The sequence below is a fragment of the Amblyomma mixtum genome, chromosome 7, assembly GCF_055824585.1.
Source record: "Amblyomma mixtum isolate Tamu chromosome 7, ASM5582458v1, whole genome shotgun sequence".
In the NCBI taxonomy this organism is placed as follows: Eukaryota; Metazoa; Arthropoda; class Arachnida; order Ixodida; family Ixodidae; genus Amblyomma; species Amblyomma mixtum.
In genome coordinates, this window is record NC_143018.1 from 118,132,852 (window position 1) to 118,149,689 (window position 16,838).

At 52.6% G+C, this 16,838-nt stretch overlaps 1 long non-coding RNA gene across 1 annotated transcript; it reads right to left on the bottom strand.

The window, feature by feature from the left end:
* Positions 1-2,068: 2,068 nt before the first annotated feature.
* On the bottom strand, positions 2,069-5,043 carry LOC149337311 (uncharacterized). The gene is made up of 2 exons (XR_016284615.1): positions 4,982-5,043; positions 2,069-2,239 (listed from the first exon to the last, which is right to left on the bottom strand). It is a non-coding gene; the product is annotated as an uncharacterized LOC149337311 (long non-coding RNA).
* Between the last annotated feature and the right edge of the window lie 11,795 nt (positions 5,044-16,838).

Consider the following 16,838-nt stretch of genomic DNA (forward strand, 5'->3'; position numbering starts at 1 on the left):
TAAGTCTGGTGTATTGACGGGTGACAGCGGGCACTTGCTCGTGTTGGGTGTTGCCTGTTGTCGGTCGGTTCTTGGCAACATTCAGAACGATCAACGACCGATGCTGAGAAGCAAGCTCTTCCGAAGGACCGAGCGAAGCTGATCCAGTCACCTGGGCGACTAAGCTGCGGAGCAGTGATCCTGTCCTGACGAGTGGGACCCGTTCTCGGAAAGGAGCCTGGAGCTACCTGCGGCTGAACACCGGACGAGGACTTGGAGGAGCCTGGCGTACGAGCGCGCCCCGCATCCGAGCCACGCGGAAGTAGCTCGTCTTCGTGGCGCATTGTCTGGCGGCGGTGGTGCTGTCGTGCCGGCGCCCACATTTCGCTGGCGGGCCTGTCTAAACCAGCGCTGCGCGCCCGCCGGCGCTCAAAGCAGGCCCAGACTTTCTCGGACAAGTCGCGACATGCAGCGTGACTCATCCAGCCACGCCGGCGCCGAGACGGACCCTTCCTCCTTCCCTCCTCTCCGTCGGTGCGGGCTCCTGCGACGCGTCATCGGCCGTCGCCCCTCGACCATTGGTCTAATTTGAACGGTGGCCAGTGATTGGAGGATTTGAACGGCTGGCTGCCGTAACCGTTACCAGCGGCTATAAAAACAGAGCCGCGCTGAACCCGAGCAGCAGACGGGCAGCAGAAGAGCCATCACGCCGGAGCTACGCTCGCCGCCGTGGCCGCCCTTCTTCTGTGTGCCTGCCCGTGGTGCTCTTGGCCCTTGTATCATGTAAAAGCCCTTGTACATACTGTACATAAAGTTCATTCGACTCACCGTCGCCTCGACCGTTTCCTGGGTGGGATGCCCAAAACCCAACAGTGGCGACAGCGGTGGGATGCCAAAGTCCCAACAGCGTACGTGTCGCAGCACAGCCGGGTCTGATATAGGTCGCCCGAGCTGTTGTGCGCGACTAGCTGCTCGTGATGACTGGCAGAGTAACACGTGGTAGCGTGCTTTAAGTAGGCACAGGTAATCGCTCATAGCAAAGGTTAACGGAGCTCCCCTTTGCACTATACGGATGCGATTGAGGGTGTCATTAAGTGCGTGCATTACACGGCGTCTGCGGTCTTGACCGGCCGCCACCAGAGTTGCCTGCCAACGAGTCTTGAGTGTGTCCCAAGAATCAGTTGCAACGAAGCTCTTGCACGATGCGGCCAACGCCGTACGCAGCGACGCCACGCTTTCCGGGTCTGCCAGTAGGCTCGTGTCCATGCGCCACGCAACAGTACGTGGGGTGTCTTCACCAAAGTCGAGCCTGACTGACAAGGGGTGGTGATCGGAAATCACCGGCGTGCCTACAGGGAACGAGAGAACCTCGCAGCTGACGACAAACGAAGCGAGCTCTGGTGGAAAATAGAATTTGTCTATCCGACTGGCTGACTGTGCTCTCTCCCACGTCGCTCCAAAGGCATCCCCGTGAAGCTGAACTCACGCGTCAGACAAGCGGAACTGACCCTTATAAAAATTTCTATAGACAGTCTATAGACTGTCTATAGACTTTAGTCTATGAGGTCTATAGACTGTCTATAGACAAATCCTTTAGACTGATCTATAGACAGTCTATAGATTTATGGCCATACACTTTTAGTAGACTTTTGTCTATAGACAGTCTATAGACAAATGTCTACTGAAAGTCTATAGGTCTATAGGAAGTCTATAGACACATGTCTATAGACAGTCTATAGACGATCTATAGACTAATGGTTATAGATTTCCTATAGAGCTGTCTATAGACACTTGTCTATAGACGGACTATAGACGACCTATAGACTTATGGCCATAGACTTCCTGTAGATTACTGTCTATAGACAGTCTACAGACAAAAGTCTACTGGTCCAGTAGACATATGTCTATAGACTGTCTATAGACATTCCATAGGTATGTGGCCTGGCAGTGCTATAGACCTTTGTCTATAGACAGTCTATAGACCTCTGTCTACTCAACTATTGGTAGACCATTATCTCTAGACTGCCTATAGACTGTCCACAATCATTGAAAAAGGTCACCAGACAGAGTTCACACATGACACAATCAATATACTTACAAATTTAGTTTATTTCCAAGCTATCCAGGCTGGGAATATGCAATACATGCACCATAAGAATGCACCACAGTAACATAAAAGTTGAAAGTAACAGTCCGGCTAGTTTCCTCAGAAGCATTCTTGTGGCATGTTGTCTGCAGTAAATCATCCGGGCATGTTCACCTGTACAGCACAAAGGAAAAAAAATAATATAAGAGGGACTGAAAAAAAAATTCCCATTCCATGTCGCATCATGTGCTTTACAATGCAAGGCATATCCTGGCTATGCCATTCTAGAAAGGCAATCTTGATCTTTTGGTTTGGTTTTATGGGGTTCAAAGACCCAAGGCGACACAGGCTACGAGACGCTGAAGTGAAAGGCTGGGGAATAATTTCGGTCACCTGTGCATAGTACACAGGCCTCTAGCATTTTGCCTCTATTAAAATGGGACCGCCTAGGCCGGAATCGAACCTGCATCTTTCAGGTCGCCATACGAACATGATAGCCACTGAGCTATCACGCCGGCTCAATCATTTCAGTGAATACACGACAGATTATAAGTGTCGTCATAAAACATTGTAACAAAGACCCGTAATCCCTGGACACTCTACTCTGAATCCAGTACTGATATTGATTTCTGTATGGAAATACTGTTACAGCCAATACTGATCTCTTTATGGCAATCCTTTTACACTATTTGTAGCAGAAGACTTCGAACAATTGTGCCACCTATCTGCATTGACTCGCAAGGAGCTGTTAAGAATGTCACCTCCATAAAATACAGATTCAGTGCACCTTACAGAGGGATCCAAAAAGGAGAATATTGCAGCATTTATTCTTATGACCGCTATAGAAGAAGCGCTTCAGAATACCCTGCGTGAATTAAGCCTGGTACACCCGGCCAAATTTTTAACTGGCTCGGGTGTTGCATCGCTAAATGTACCTTGTAAAAAAGGTGCCTTTCGGCTACACTGCTGGCGTATTCATGCTGTAATTTAACGAGTGAAATGTCATTTCGTGGTTCCTTTTTGTTCATATAATGTTTGAGTGCAGTACTTGCGTGTTTAGATCAACGTTATCAGTACCATTCGTCTGCCACTACGAACAGCTGAAACATGTGGCATACGCAGCAATGGATCTGGTCCATTAGGCCTCATCCTCTGGGTAAAGTACCACTCCTTTCACGGCAGACAAGTCGTTTACCCAGATTAGTGCAAATGCGCTACCAGAACCGTTGCTGCGTATTCCGCTTGTTTCGGCTCTTCGTAGCGGCAGACGATGAATATTTCTGATAACTTTGATCTAAACATGCAACTACTCCATTCAAACATTATATTAACAAAAAGAAACTATGAAATGCCATCTCACGCGTCAAATTACAACATGAATATGCCAGCAGTGTAGCCAAAAGGCACCTTTTTACAAGGTGCATTTAGCGATGCAACACCTAAGCCAGTTAAAGATTTGGCCGAGTGTACGTAAGCCGATACTCAAACGGGCACAAGCTATACAAAACCAGCAGGCAGAAGCAACCAGTTCACCACAGATTTGGGCCTATAACTTGAAGCAGAAAGACGGAACAGCCTACTCGTACATCTGCGCGCGCTCTTAGAAACAAGCGGGTTGCAGCGCTTCCATGCCGCGCTCATTATTCAGAAAACTAATACAGCACACAGAGGCTGCAGCTGCGCCGTTTCAAAAGCAGTCGCGAGGTAGAGACAGCAAATTACTGTCACTACAAAATACCGTCTGAAATTCACTTAGTTTTTCCTTCAAGTGCAGCTCCAACAGCGCAGTAAAGAGGTGTGTTTCTTGCATGGAGGCAGCCTAACCAAACGCTGCTAGAAAAATAAGCGAAAGCATTGAACGTACTCAAAGTAGGAAGTATTTCAATGAAACAATTAACGCCTTCAGCAGGCGCAGCTATAATAACACGAGAGCTTAATTTAATTTTAGGCGCAAATAAGCGGCGAGTCACATCGGCACTTTCGTAACGTAGCTGTCTGAAATCAGAAACACATACTTTCCCTCTCGCGCAAATGGTATTCGAGAAATCTGTGCACGCGTGAGCGGGATTCATGAACGAACCACTCGGAACGAAATGTAAGCCACCTCTTGTCGAGCCGACCTTTACCCAGCTTTCAAAATGAAGTACCCGCAAGCCAGCAGCGGCGGCCAACGGCTCTGATGAGAGACACGGACGAATCCATACGTGTGAAACGAAGGGGAGATGGGATGGAGCTCGTGGGTTCTTCGCGGTGTTTGAGCACGACGGCCATTCGCGCCGGCAACGAATTTTATTCACCCATCACACTACAAGCATTCCTCCAGCGCCGCTTGAATACAACTTTGACAAACGTCTCGCGCTCCAGTCTATAGCGTTTCAAGACACCTTTGCTGAAACGTCGGCGTCCACGACGCGCACCGAGCGAGCGTCCATACGTAGCAAGCAATGCACACCTCAAAAAGAACAGCACTCCATGGTCCAGACAGGCGATAACACAAAGATAAGAAAATAAATGTAATCCACCACTGAACGAGACTGTATGTAAGTACGTTTTCGGAGGTGCAAAATAAATTGAGCTCACACGGCGCTAACTAAAACAAAAACACAGTTCCATTTCGGCCGTTATTCACAGGCTAAACGACATTCTGGCCGCGCATCTACCATGAAACACGAAAAATCTAGTAGACAGCTCGCGAGGAGCGGCTTATCATCAAGGGCATTGCGCAGACTGCCTTTCCGCGCGTTAGTAAAGACAGCGGGACAGAGATAAGCGGCATTAGTCGAGAACCCGATGGCTTCCGCCTTAGAAACGAAGATAGGACGTTTGTAACTGCGCGCATAATCTGTTCTGCGCACACAGCTCTGCTTAGAGTGGTTTAGAAGACCAAATTAATAAAATATAAACGTGTAGACTTACCGTAAGCGGACGATGAAGCTGGATTTTGAAGAAAACGTAATCCGCGAAAAACACGCCAACGCCTTTGATGTAGCCATGATGCAGCCACGCACGGGGTTGTTTGCAGCCCGAATGATTTTCCGCCGTCTCGCGGTAAAATGGATAAAACGTGAAACAGAAACCCATTTCACGGTCGTATCTTTATCGCTCGCACTCTTGCCGTGTGCAGCTTGATCTGATATCCAAGACCACAGAAGGAAATTGGTTTATAAGCTTAAATTCTTTGCTTACCCTCTAATAATCTTATTGTTTTCGTGAAAACAGAACCGAAATCTAACTTCTTGTCGGTATACGCGCCGCATCTCCCACCGAATAGTATGTGATACAATTCTCAAATAATAATTATAAGGATGTATAGCATAACGTCTTTTTTGCGTGTGTTCGTGTTTAGAAAACTGATATGCGCCACATCAGCGTGTCATCGGCTCCGAAGCAACAGGTCCAAGGGTAGGAACGAAAAAATACTGGCTTTGTGATTGTTGCGTCGCAGCACTTATTCACGTGAATACAAACTGCAAAGGTAGAAATGGCAGATGTTAATCGCACAGAGGACCAGGCTCTTTGACATTAATCTAAGATGTTTCTAAGGGATGGGCGCTTCCTTGAATTCTCACACCCGTATTTCCCCCTTTATTTTGAGGACGTTTTAAAGAGAAATGTAGAACCGTTGATGAAATGTTTCTGATTTCAGCGCGTTGGACAGTAACGATCGAAAGATGGAATGGAATTGTGTAGAGCGATTCCTTTAAGGGACAGCGTATTCGTTCGATGTAGTACAGTTTGCGGGCGCCCTTACTTCAAGAACGGCTGGCTTTCCTCGGCTTACTTGTTAGCATTAAATATCTAATTGTATTGACAAAATACGTAATGGTATAACGAAAAGGAGCTTGTCAATGCTCCTGAAAACAATATACAGGAGGGTGTTGTAATGGCCTTACGCAATACTTTTTAATTTCCGTAATAGCGAAGGAGGTGGGGGACTCCCGACATAGTTGCGGTCACTAGATGCAGGTCCCCTCAACATGCAGTGCAAAAAGAAATTGACATTGTTCTGGACTTAGCCGAAAGTCAGTGTATCGAACATAGTTAGATAAAATTACGATTGTTATAGACTGGTGCACAGGCAGTAGACTATCTATAGTGTACAGTCTATAGACGAAAGGAAATTGAGGTAGTTGTAGACTGTAGTCTATAGAGAGTCTATAAACCGTCTATAGACGAAAGGAAATTGACGCAGCTATAGACCGTAGTCTATAGAGAGTCTATAGACCGTCTATAGACGAAAAGAAATTGAGGCAGCTATAGACTTTGGTCTATAGAGAGTCTAAGACCGTCTATAGACGAAAGGAAATTGAAGCAGTTATAGACTTTAGTCTATAGAGAGTCTATAGACAAAAGAAAATTGAGGAAGCTATAGACCTTAGTCTATAGCGAGTCTATAGACCGTCTATAGACGAAAGGAAACTGAAGCAGTTATAGACTTTAGTCTATAGACAGTCTATAGACAAAAGGAAATTGAGGCAGCTATAGACCTTAGTCTATAGCGAGTCTATAGACCGTCTATAGACGAAAGGAAATTGAAGCAATTATAGACTTTAGTCTATAGACAGTCTATAGACAAATGGAAATTGAGGCGGCTATAGACCTTAGGCTATAGCGAGTCTATAGACCGTCTATAGACGAAAGGAAATAGAGGTAGTTATAGACTTCAGTCTATGGAGAGCCTATAGACCGTCTATAGACAAAAGGAAATTGAACCAGCTATAGACTTTAGTCTATAAAATGTCTATAGACAGTCTATAGACAAAAGGAAAGTGAGGCAGCTATAGATCCTAGTCTATAGAGAGTCTATAGACAGTCTATAGACGAAAGGAAATTGAAGCAGCTATAGACTTTAGTCCATAGATTTTCTATAGACTGTCTATAGACAAAAGGAAAAGTCTATAGGATGGCTATAGAGTCTATAAAAAGTCTATAGAAAGTCTATAGACCATTTTTATAAGGGGAGTCACGAGATCGCGGAGCGCGGGGGCACCGGAATAACGGCGACCGTGACCCTGTCCGCGGACGTCACTGTCAATGTTAAGAACACAATTGAAGTCACCGACTATAAATGTGGGGTAAGGATCAAGGAGGAATGAGTCTAGGCGCTCAAAAAAATCAGAATGACTAGACTGCCGTGCCGGCGCGTATACAACCAACGCACGTACCCGCCGCTGGTTTAGCGTGAAATCGACCGCAAGAGTGCGGCCATCCAGCCCGAAAGTGCAATGAGCACCCGCGCGCAGGCAGGGGTTTACAAAAACGACACCGACACCACACATGTGAGAATCAGTCAACGAAAAATAAGCAAAAACAGAAAACCGGGTGGTGAAATTCAGCACATCAAGTGAAGTACGGAAGTTGCATTCCTGTAAAAACAGGATGTCGACGCCCTTAGCCCTGGCAAAGTGCATCACCTCTCTCTGTCTCTCTACGGATTGAAATCCCCGAACATTCAGGGAGAGTAGATGCACAACCGCCATGACTGCCAAGAGCACCGACGGCATAGCATACAACCTAAAGAGCGCTGCCATGGGCGGCGCTTGGCGCGCGCGGCACTTTTTTGATAGAACGTTCGTTAACAGTCCCTTCGGATTCCGATGATTGGGGGTGGGCACGTTTGTAGTCGGGTCTTGAGAAGTCCATATTTTCGGGGTCGTCGGTGCTTGTGGCCTCGGTCACCGGTTGCTGCGTGGTCTTGGCGACGCTCGCAGCTGAAGCCGATGCCGACGCCAGGGTCGCCGATGGGAGGGTGTGGCTGGCTGGTGACGGGAAGCGCGCGTCGTCCGCACCTCCAGGAGTGGTCGGTCCTGACACCTGGCCGCACGTCAAGTCGCCTGTCAGGCGAAGCGGCGTGACTTTGTCCGGTACGTCCACCAGGTCGCCCGACGCCACGCTCGACTCGTCGCTGCTGCTCACGGTGTCGTAGGTGTCTGTGCCGGGAAACGGCGCCAAGGGCTCGGCGAAAACTGCAGCGAACGGTTCCACCTCGTTTGAAGGTCATCCCTCATGGTGCTGCTCTTACTCAGGCACCTCGGTCGCGGGGGTGGATTCGGGCTCCCTCGGGCGGCTGGTCTTTGGGCCTGCGTCGGCAACAGGCATCCGGACGGTTGGTGGCCTCCGCGTTTCTGCGGCCACGTTGTCCTTACTCGGTTCCTGCCTCGAGGCGGCGGCCGCCGCATAGGACCGTGGCCGCAGGCAGTCCGCTGTGGCGTGGCTTCCACCGCAGCGCCTGCAAGCCGCTCCGCATCCGGCCGTGTCGTGGCCGAACACCTCGCAGCGAGCGCACCGCGGCGTTCGACACGCCGCACCGATGTGGCCGTCCTGCCCACAGCGGGAACACACCTTCCGGACGCCTCGGTAGTCAAACATGACGCGGTGGCCCTGGACGGTCAAGAAGTTCGGCACCGCCTGCTTCATCTCGATCCGGACCACGCGCGTCCCGTTGCCGACGTGACGACGGCCCTTGAGGACGGGATGGGTGATGTCAAGCACCTTGCCGTAGGAGCTCAGTGCCGCCGCCAGCGCCGCGTCTCCTACGAACAGCGGCACACGAAAAGCCGTCACGTGGACCACGGCAGGACCCACGCAGGCTACTGGGACGGAAGTGCCGTTCACGTTGAAGGCGCCTTCCACGAGGATCTTCTCCGCCGCCGCAGCCGAGGCCATGGCAACGCAGAACTTCATGCCTCCATGGTGCTGGAGGCTCTCTAGCCCTTTCGGGCCGAACACCGACTCGATGCCGTCGACGATGTCGTCAGCTGTCGCGTCGGAAGTAACTGTGAACGAAAAACAGTGCGCCTTTGGGGGCGGCGCACGCAACACCGGAGGGGCAGCAGGTCCCGGGCCTCCCATGACGTCACGGGCGGCCGACTGGGCTGCTGCTTGAAGGTCTCGAAGTTGCCCGAGCACCGGCAAAGGCACGGCGCCTGGGCTGGGAGGCTGGTTGCGGAACATCGGGGTCGCAGTGGATCCGAGGCCCGCCTGCACTTCTCAAAACTTCTCAGGAAGCCAGCGCCGAAAAAAACTTCGCTGGCTCTGGACGAGCTCGGGCATAGAAAGAGAAGTTTATTTTTTCTAATGTCAACAAAAGTACAAAATAAAACATCTGAACTCAAAGGTCTGATGTCACATGCACATGCGCAGTGCCGCTGCACTCAGCAAGTCAGTAGGGCAATAAGAAAGCCGATACTCGACCGCCGCGCAGGACGATGAAGTATGTCGACCACTTGCGCAAAATCTCCGCCTCGCTCATTGACAGTGCGTCCACGCATGCTTGCTCAAAGAGGCGCGTGCGGAGGCGCTGCAACATCGGAAATATTGCTCTTTGCGGACGCCCATTTAAGGAAGCCGCTCCACGCTGCCGCCACATAACGAACATGCCGACACACAAGAGCATATTTGTCAACAGTTCGCGTGAACTAGTGCGCGCTTCGAGGCGGGTTAAAAACATGCGTGACACCAGTATCCAAAAGGTGCGCGCAACTACACACTCAAACATAGCGTGCCGCAATGTTTCTAAGAGACCGTATTGCGGGCATCGGGCGGAGGGCGCCACGCCCCAAGCCGCAAGGTGGTCTCTAGTGGGCAGGACCCGCCAGCCTCGCAACCAGCCGAAGTCCCTGATGTCTGCAGGAAGTGCAGGTGAGGTCATTTGGCGCCAGCGCGCCCGTCTCGTTTTCTGGAGTTGTTCGCGGGTGAGCTCTGCTACCGTTAGTGCCTCACACACCCTGGAGGGCGGGGTTTCATCAACATCCAGATCGGGCACGCTGGCAGACAACGACGCCAGTGTGCGACGCACATTAACGAAGAATGACGGCGGCTGCTCGGCTGTAGGGCCAACCACGTGTTGTGTAAAAAACACATTACGCCCTGTACCCAGAAAGTATGCGATGAGTGTTCTCCCGGGATAGTCTGGGTTGCGCACAAGATCGCGTACTCCTCGCAAGGCGAGCACATTACACATGGTGCGGATGCAAGGTATACTAAACCCACCCATGTACGATGGAAGGCGCATGAACATTCGTGACACAAGTTCAGTTTTGCCCGCCCAAACGAAAGAGCCACAGGCCGAGGTTAGCCTGCGAGCAAACGTGCGCGGTGGGTTTGTGACGCGGGCGACAAAAAAACATGCGGCTAGGATTGTGGACTTAACTATATAGCAGCGCTCTGCCATTGAAAGGCGGAAAGTTGACGCCACCGAGAGGAGTTTCTCAGCGTTCGTGCGGAGGTTAGTCCAGGTTTCGCGGGCTAATTCTCCGCTGGCGAGGAATACTACTCCCAGGACTTTCACTCCCATCACCCACTCCACCTCGCCCGCAAGGTTCGGTGTGAAGGTGCCAAACCTTAGTGCCTTCCTTTTTCTCCTGTTCAATAGGGCCCCCGACATCTCGCTGTACTCGAGAAACAGCCGCGAAAAAGCGGCGTAGCTATCCTCGTCCTTGAGGAAAAGCGACACGTCGTCGGCGTAGGCCGAAACCTTGATTTGTCCCTGGCCAGGCAGAGGGAAGCCGCGTATGGATGGGCTGTCGTTAATGCGCCGGATGAGTGGATCCAGGCATAACACGAAGAATGTTGGGGAGAGAGGGCATCCTTGCCTTATGCCCCGGGTGACTGAGAAGGGAGCGCTTTGGTGGCCGTTTACGGAGAGACGAGCATTCAGGTCTGCGTAAAGTAAGCACAGCCTGCTGACAATTTGCGGAGGGAATCCGAAGGCTTCAAGGACTCCGAACAGATACGAGTGTTCCACCCGATCGAATGCTTTCGCCTGGTCAAGCGAAACAAAGCACCCGCTGAAGCCGGTCCTGCTGGCAAATGTGAACAGGTCTCTAGTGAGTGCCAATGCATCAAACACAGAGTGGTCAGGCACGCTGCTGGTTTGAGCCCGGTGGATTAGGTGAGGTAGGATCGTCCGCATTCTTGTGTTCAGTAAAGATGTGACTATTTTGTAGTCTGCGTTTAAGAGGCTGATGGGCCGCCATGCTTGCGGGTCGGAGGGGTGACCGCCCGCTTTCGGAATGAGTATGATGCGACATTCGCGGAAAGAGTTTGGACGTAACCCATCCGCGAGGAAGCCGTTCACCATCTTCAGGAGCGCCCCTTGGATCTCGTAAAAAAACGTTGAATAGAAACTTGTTGGAATGCCGTCTGGACCGGGGGCAGAGGCTGCATTCATACTCTGCAGGATGGCGTGCAGCTCTTGGCTTGTGGCTGGTGCGCAAAGGTTTTCATGCAGCTCTTCAGCTACTCGTGGCAAGTTTCCAAAAAAGCTTTGTAGAAGCCCGTCATAACCATCTTGAAGATTTAGCCAACTGTCCGTAGAGAACAGGTTCGAGAAGTGACTTGCAAAGATCGTGCAGATATCGGACGCGGTTTTGCTTTGGGTGCCGTCTGGGAGTGTCACGAAAGGCACAGTAGCGGGAGCGAATTCCTCTGCCGTGCCTGCTCGTACGTGTCGTAGCACAGCCGGGTCTGACATAGGCCGCCCGAGCTGGTGTGCGCGACTAGCTGCCCGTGATGACTGGCAGAGGAACACGTGGTAACGTGCTTTGAGTAGGCTCAGGTAATCGCTCATGGCAAAGGTTAAGGGTGCTCCCCTTTGCACTATACGGATGCGCTTGAGGGTGTCATTCAGTGCATGAGTTACCCGGCGTCTGCAGTCTTGACCGGCTGCCACCAGAGTTGCCTGCCAACGAGCCTTGAGTGTGTCCCATGAATCAGTCGCAACGAAGCTCTTGCACGATGCGGCCAACGCCGTACGCAGCGACGCCACGCTTTCCGGGTCCGCCAGTAGGCTCGTGTCCATGCGCCACGTAACAGTACGTGGGGTGTCCTCCCCAAAGTCGAGCCTGACTGACAAGGGGTGGTGATCGGAAATCACCGGCGTGCCTGCAGGGAACGCGAGAACTTCGCAGCTAACGACAAAAGAAGCGAGCTCTGGTGGAAAATAGAATTTGTCTATCCGACTCGCTGACTGTGCTCTCTCCCACGTCGCTCCAAAGGCATCCCCGTGAAGCTGCACCCACGCGTCAGACAAGCGGAACTGAGTCACGAGATCGCGGAGCGTGGGGGCACCGCAATAACGGCGACCGTGACCCTGTCCGCGGACGTCACGGTCGATGTTAAGTACACAATTGAAGTCACCGACGATGAAAGTGGGGTAGGGATCATGGAGGAATGAGTCGAGGCGCTCAAAAAAATCAGAACTACTAGTCTGCCGTGCTGGCGCATATACAACCAACGCACGTACCCGCCGCTGGTTTAGTGTGAAGTCGACCGCAAGAGTGCGGCCGTCCAGCCCGAAAGTGCAATGAGCACACGCGCGCAGGCAGGGGTTGATAAAAACGACACCAACACCGCACATATGAAAATCAGTCAACGAAAAATAAGCAAAAACAGAAAACCGGGTGGTGAAATTCAGCACATCAAGTGAAGTACGGAAGTTCCATTCCTGCAAAAACAGGATGTCGACGCCCCTAGCCCTGGCAAAGTGCATCACCTCTCTCTGTCTGTCTACGGATTGAAATCCCCGAACATTCAGGGGGATTTTCAGGGGGAACCGCCATGACTGCCAAGAGCACCGACGGCATAACATACAACCTAAAGAGCGCTGCCATGGGCGGCGCTTGACGCGCGCGGCACTTTTTTACTACAACGTTCGTTAACTGTCCCTTCAGATTCCGATGATTGGGGGTGGGCACGTTTGAAGTCTGGTCGGGAAAAGTCCATGTTTTCGGGGTCGTCGGCGCTTGTGGCCTCGCTCACCGGTTGCTGCGTGGTCTTGGCGACGCTCGCAGCTGAAGCCGATGCCGACGCCAGGGTCGCCGATGGGAGGGTGTGGCTGGCTGGTGACGAGAAGCGCGCGTCGTCCGCACCTCCAGGAGTCGTCGGTCCTGACACCTGGCCGCACGTCAAGTCGCCTGTCAGGCGAAGCGGCGTGACTTTGTCCGGTACGTCCACCAGGTCGCCCGACGCCACGCTCGACTCATCGCCGCTGCTGCTCTCGGTGTTGAAGGAAGCTGTGCGGGATAGTGGCGGCAAGGGTCCCGCGAAAACAGCACCGAACGGCTCCACCTCGTTTGAAGGCGTCCCCTCGAGCTGCTCTTTCACGGGCACCTCCGTCGCGGGGGTGGGCTTGGGCTCCCTCGGGCTGCTGGTCGTAGGATCCGCGTCGGCAACAGGCGTCCGGACAGTTGGTGTGCTCCGAGTTTCTGCGACCACGTTGTCCTTGCTCGGTTCCCTTCTCGAGGCGGCGGCCGCCGCATAGTACCGTGGTCGCAGGCAGTCCGCTGTGGCGTGGCTTCCACCGCAACGCCTGCAAGCCGCTCCGCATCCGGCCGTGTCGTGGCCGAACACCTCGCAGCGAGCGCACCGCGGAGTTCGACACGCCGCGCCGATGTGGCCGTCCTGCCCGCAGCGGGAACACACCTTCCGGACGCCTCGGTAGTCAAGCATGACGCGGTGGCCCTGGACGGTCAAGAAGTTCGGCACCGCCTGCTTCATCTCGATCCGGACCACGCGCGTCCCGTTGCCGACGTGACGACGGCCCTTGAGGACGGGATGGGTGATGTCAAGCACCTTGCCGTAGGAGCTCAGTGCCGCCGCCAGCGCCGCGTCTCCTACGAACAGCGGCACACGAAAAGCCGTCACGTGGACGACGGCAGGACCCACGCAGGCTACTGGGACGGAAGTGCCGTTCACGTTGAAGGCGCCTTCCACGAGCATCTTCTCCGCCGCCGCAGCCGAGGCCATGGCGACACAGAACTTCATGCCTCCATGGTGCTGGAGGCTCTCTAGCCCTTTCGGGCCGACAGCCAACTCGATGCCGTTGACGATGTCGTCAGCTGTCGCGTCGGAAGTAACTGTAAACGAAAAACAATGCGCCTTTGGGGGCGGCGCACGGAACACCGGAGGGGCGGCAGGTCCCGGGCCTCCCATGACGTCACGGGTGGCCGGCTGGGCTGCTGCTTGCACGACCTTCACGCAGTTTGCCCGAGCACCGGCAAAGGCACGGCGCCTGGGCAGGGAGGCTGGTTGCGGTACCTCCGGGTTGCAGTGGATCCGGGGCCCGCCTGCACTTATCGTTGAAACTTCTCAGGAAGCCAGCGCCGAAAAAACTTCGCTGGTTCTGGACGAGCTCGGGCAGCAACAAGCGTGCTCGGCGTTCGTCGAACTACGAATGCCCGCTGCTCGCGGCATCATTCAATTTAAAGCCGGCAAGGGAACTTCGAGATAACAGGTCGAGATCATCTAGAGTTATGTAGAAACACGTAGATGCAGCTCGGCATGGCTGTGATCAATCGAGATTAGACCGGTCGCTTCTCGCGTCACGAACACAAATGATAAAACGCCTTTCCTGCGGCCTTGCGCGAACAAAAGGACACTACGATGATACGTGGCATTATCCTATGTAAGCTCTGTAGATTCTCAAAGAGCACGCTGATTTACCGAGGGGTCACAAATCAGTCTTATGAACTATATCTTTTCCGGATTTGCCAATGCTACCCTGTCCTTGGCCGCACAAATGCGAGACCTCGCATCTTTCGCTAGTGACAACACTGGCAGAAGCAGGAAAAACGAAGGGGCATGAGGGACGCGTGGCTAAACAACCACAATGAGGTTTTTAGCTGCAGTCATAGCGCCTGCACGCATCGAGTCGGATGGAACTAACAAGATAATGACCGCCTTACATCCCTGCTCTTTCTATTCGTTTTACTATTGCAGGGAACGGGCTTTTTAAATTGGGAGCTTAATAAAAAAGATATTCTTCGTAAATGCCAGCGTGGTTGCCGCGGCGGTTTCTCAGTTATTATGGACACGGGTTGGATCCCGGCCTCAGCGGCCGCATTGCGGTGGAGGTGAAATGTTAGAGGCGCGTGTACTGTGCGATGTCAGTGCACGTTAAAGAAACGCGGAGGTCAAAATTATGCGGAGCCCTCCAGTACTGAGTCCTGCATAGCCTAGGTTGCTCTGGGACGTTTCAACTCCAAAAAAAAACGACTTAAAACAATGACTTCTTAAAAAGACATAAAACAATACAAAGGTACTGAACAACGATGAAACGCAACGAACCGACTCTATCGATGGAACTCTTGATGACGACTGGGAGAGTTTAAACAATAGTTTGTGCAGAGTTGGGCATGTTACAATGCTGCAGGTCATACGCCGTGCTAATCAGCAGCAGAGAACGTAGAGACGGAAATAACAAAAAACTTGGTGGACGCTTAAACTTCGCCTTTAAGAGCACAATGCGAGTGCTGTCGGACAGCCGCCCGTTATCGGAAGCCGCTATGTGCAGCCGCCATGAAGGAGGGTGAGGGGGAGGGGAGCGGCTCCGCTTTCTCCGCAGATGAAGGGGATTGCAGAGCACCTCGGCGCACTGACTACGCGACTTGTGTAAACTTTCAGTCAGGCAGACAGGACCTAACGCCAACGTAGCACCGCATCACCACGTGGCGGCACATTCAGCGGCTCCACGGCGTTTCCCTGATTAGTGATACCGGAATCACGCCTTACATATTGCGAAGATACCAGCGCCTCTGCAGCACTAGCGGCGGCTTCACGCTCGCTCGGCAAGGGGAAAAAAAGAAGGGAGGCACGGAGCGTGGCGCGAACGGCGCGAGGAGACGAGCGACGAACAGGCGAGGTTGCGCCTGAACGGCTTCTCTCAACCCGGGTGACCAGGCCTGGGGAAGGCGTCTTCACCCGGCTCAGCGCTACCAGGGGCCTTCTGTCTCCTGTCTCCCGCCTGCCTCTTGCTGCCGGGGAAAGTGGGCGCCGTGCTGGGCGCAGGCAGGTGCTGCCCGCCCGGGGATTCTGCCGGCCCTGCAGACGGTTCGTGCCTGCCGTCCCGTGGTTGGGGCCTGCTGCCGTGAGAAGATGCCTCCGTTGCCGTGCCCGGGTGTCCGTACCTGTGAGGCCATCTCCTCCCTTTTGTGCATCATCGAGGCCACTGTTGCGAGAGCTGCGCGCCCGATTTCCTGCCGCTGCGAGATCAGGCCTATGGTGGTGCTTGGCCCCGCCGCTTTTCTGGCGACGGACAGCAACTTCCTCCGCCGACGCCACTCATTGACCATCGGCCGCACGGTTCTCTACCTGACAGTGACAGGTTGATTTTTGTTTAGAACCATTTTTTTCTCTCTACGCACGTGCTAGGTCTGGGACAGTGTTCTTGACCCTCCGGGGCGTTCCCTCGGAGGACGCTAGAATCTGCTTGGGGGACTTTTCCCCTCACACATAATCACACATGCACGCATCAAACCGCTCAAGTAGAATGAATCATCTCAGAAACCGAATTAATCTCATTGAGTTACCCAATCTCTCATTAGCATATTTAACTATGCACGCATTAATACATCTCCTTAAGACATGACAGCAAGTCAAACACAACAACGCAATCACCAGGCCCACCTTTTTTCCGATTAAACCGGCCAGGCCTTTGTGGACTATGGGTAGAATCTCGCAATCAAGGGTTCTTGGTTCGAATTCCACCTAATCTCACAAAATCTTGGTATGAGCCAGGCGGTGGAGCATCTTAAGTAAAAGTATACGGAGCGCAAAGAACAGAGACAGGAAAGAAATCACAAACAACAGGACTGGCGCTGAACTAATGAATGAAATTTTATTTAAAACAGCAGAGCTTTAAATACAGACAGGCCATCACATGCCAAGTAGAAAGTGAATCGGCATAAGATTGTTTAACCAGCATCAAATCCACTGTTATCACAGAGGGCGTGACCAACATACAGCCCGAAACGCACGGGAAGGCATCTGTAGC